Here is a 3,733-nt window from a genome sequence, read left to right as displayed (position 1 = left end):
GGGTACCTTCTTCCACCCCTACCTTTCTTGCCCAAACTATTAAGGTAATTAGGTTATTTTAGTGTATAAAAACATTTGGAAATGGAATTGTTTAATTTTTCTGACGTGTGTCACAAATTATTCAAAGTTTTCATGTGCTGTGATCTGCTTTCCTGTGTACTTTGTAATAGACCAAGGTTCTATGTGGTAATAAAGTTTTCTAACACACATCTTGTTTCATCCTCCATTTATGTTTCAAATCAATGTTTTGTTTATAGCGTTATTGAGAGCTTGAAAGTACGGGTAGGAAAGAACTGCAGAGGTTGGTTTAAATCGAAGTTGGACACAAAATGCTGGAGTAACTCAGCGGGACTGGCAGCATCTCTGGAGAGAAGGAATGGGTGACTTTTCAGGTTGAGACCCTTCTGGAAAGCACTTTGGGATACCCTGGGATATTGAAATAAAGGAAAGCTAGTTCTCGCATCTACTTTGTGCACAAGCTGGGTTGTGGCCAGTTTCCTGCTGAGTAGTGCACTACTGGGGTGGAAAATGTACTTTGAACAGTGCAGCACAGGAACAGGCCCTTTGGCCTACAATGTCTGTACCAAACATGATGCCAAGACCAGGGAAAGACACAAAGTGCTGGAGTAACTCAGCGGGTCAAGCAGTATCCCTGGATTCAGATTCAGATTCAGATTCAATTTTAATTGTCATTGTCAGTGTACAGTACAGAGACAACGAGATGCATTAAGGAGCTAGAGAGCATGGATAGGTGATGCTTTGGGTCAGAGCCCTTTTTTAGATACATTCATATTGTCCGGGGATGGTGCCCGACCCACTGAGTTACTTCAGTACTTTGTCTCTCTTCGTGGTAAACCAGTATCTGCAGTCCCTTGTTTCTATATTATGCCATGAAAAACTCTTATTTACACATGATCTATATCCCTCTATATCCATTTGACTTTTTAAAAGTGTCTTAAACGCCACTATTATATCTACCTAGAAACATAGAAACATAGAAATTAGGTGCAGGAGTAGGCCATTCGGCCCTTCGAGCCTGCACCGCCATTCAATATGATCATGGCTGATCATCCAACTCAGTATCCCCGTACCTGCCTTCTCTCCATACCCCCTGATCCCCTTAGCCACAAGGGCCACATCTAACTCCCTCTTAAATATAGCCAATGAAGTGGCCTCAACTACCCTCTGTGGCAGAGAGTTCCAGAGATTCACCACTCTCTGCGTGAAAAAAGTTCTTCTCATCTCGGTTTTAAAGGATTTCCCCTTTATCCTTAAGCTGTGACCCCTTGTCCTGGAGCTGTGACCCCTTGTCCTGGAACAAACATTGTCCTGGAACAATAGTACCTCCACCACCACCCTTGATACCGAGTTCCAGGAACTCACCACCCTGTGAGAAAACACTTTCTCCTGCATATTTCCCTTAAATGGATTTATGAATGTTGCTAGGTGGACAAAAATGCTGAAGAAACTCAGTGGGTGAGGCAGCATCTATGGAGCGAAGGAAATAGGTGACGTTTTGTGTCAAGACCCTTCTTCAGTCTGACTAGTACTGTTTCTATTTAGTACTTGTTTCTGTAATAAGGTTAGAAATAATTTATTTCTGCATTGTGGTGTTCTGCCCAAATGGACGAGTGTGGTGAATTCACATAGTGCTCTATTAACATTTTTTTTCTGCAATTGTGATCTATTCCATTGCATCAAAACACAATTGGTTGGAGGTTGCCTAAAAACTGATCTCTCATCCCTGCTCCTATTACATATAAAGCCGAGAAACTGAGCAAATTAGGGTGTCTCAGCGCAGCATGTGTGTGATAAAATCTCGCCCCTATTATATGCAGCATTGGAAGGAGAATATGTGGGGAGGATCAACTGTTTCAATCTGTCTCAACCAAAAACTATGTATTTTATGAAAGTGTCCTATGCTTAATAACGGTACCATTTTAAAAAATACATTTTTTGCTGTCAGTCTTGATCTTTGCAAAGTTGCAGGTGACTTGTGATTGTCGACAGATTGTAGTCGGTTTAATTATTTTTTTCTTCCTGATCCATTGATTTCCTTCAGTTCTTGTCACCCAGTTACAGAACAACAAGGATGATTGGTTTCTGGAAGGTGTTGCCAGAGGAAGCTGAAAAGTTGGGTAAATCATAACATTTAAAAGATAGTTAGACAGGTTCATGGTTATGAATCTGGTGCCCACCAGCTTCAAGAATAGTTTCTTCCCAACAGTCACTTGAACACTACAAAACGCTAACCTCAAGTTCTGTGGACTGTCTTTGATTGCACTAAGGACGTTAGGGTTCTTGTTGCACTAGTATTGTGCTTAGTACGTTATTGATTTTTTTTTTGTTTATTACATTATCTATGTGTAGTGTATTTACAGACATGTTCTGCTGCTGCAAGTAAGAATTTTGTTGTTCCGATGACAGTATATATGACCATCGAACACTCTTGACATATGAAATCTTGCAGGATATTGGCCAATGCAGGCAAATGGGACCAGGTCAGGAAGGCACTTTGGGTAGCATGGACCAGTTGAGCTGAAGGGCTACACCTTGTTATGGATCTCTAAAGGTTTCTGACCCAAGGAGTGAGCCCGTAGAAGAGAGGTATTGCCTCAAGCACCCTCAAGGTCGGCTGCAGGAGGTGCCTCTGGGATTCTCTGGGGTGGAACCCTCTCCAAGACAGACGTGAAACTCACCGTTTGACCTGTTTTTACAAAATGTTAAATGGTCAGCTCGACATAGATTACAAGACCTACACCAAACCCAAACCAAGACCTACACCAAACCCAAACCAATTAGGAGCAGACGAGGGCATTCGATCCAAATTGTGATCCCAGCTACAAAGACAGATGTGTACAGCAATTCGTTCTTCTCTCACACAATTAAAGTTGCCCAACCAGATGCAACTAAATTTAAAGTAGCTCTTTCTTCTCAATAACCCTTTCTGGCATAAGTCCTCCCTCCACCACCTCCAGTTTAAATTCCATTTGGAATATTTTGGAGGACCAAGAAACCAAGAACCAAGAAAGGTGGTCGGGCAAGGAGAGGGCAATGGAGGATGACCTGTGGCAGCTTGGGCCTCACCTGGGCTTATCTCGATCAGGGGCACTCTGGTACATTGGACCATACTGTTTATTTTTGTAAAAGACGCCAAGAGATAGCGACTCTTGCGTTCCCCGTTAATTTACGAACACTTTGACTGCAAGCAGAGACTACAGGAGCTCCTCTCATATCTTATCAACAACGTACCTCGGTGACTGCAATCACCACCCCCCCCCCCCCCCCCCCCCCCCCCCCCCCCCCCCCCCGGACACTTATTATTATTATTATTATTATTATTATTTATTCAAATCGTTTGCTATGTCGCTCTTCCAGGGAGATGCTAAATGCATTTCGTTGTCTCTGTACTGTACACTGACAATGACAATTAAAATTGAATCTGAATCTGAATCTGAATCTGATCTTGGTATCTTTGACTGCAAGTGTCACAGATGGCAAAAAACGTTGAATGACGTGTACACTAGCCAATAGGTGCGCAGGGCAGGCGGGGCATCTAGGGAGCCAATAGCGCTGTGGCGGGGGCGGGACTCAGTCGACGAGGCGGGTCACGTGAGCGGGTACGTCAAGAGCAGGAGAGCGTCAACTCTGAGTGACGTGTGCGTTGGCCAATGAAACAGCGGGGAAGGTGGGGCGGCTGGGGAGCCAATAGCGCTGTGGCGGGGGCGGGACT

This window comes from Leucoraja erinacea, chromosome 21 (genome assembly GCF_028641065.1).
Source record: "Leucoraja erinacea ecotype New England chromosome 21, Leri_hhj_1, whole genome shotgun sequence".
NCBI classification, from domain to species: Eukaryota; Metazoa; Chordata; class Chondrichthyes; order Rajiformes; family Rajidae; genus Leucoraja; species Leucoraja erinaceus.
Note: the sequence above shows the minus strand (reverse complement) of the source record.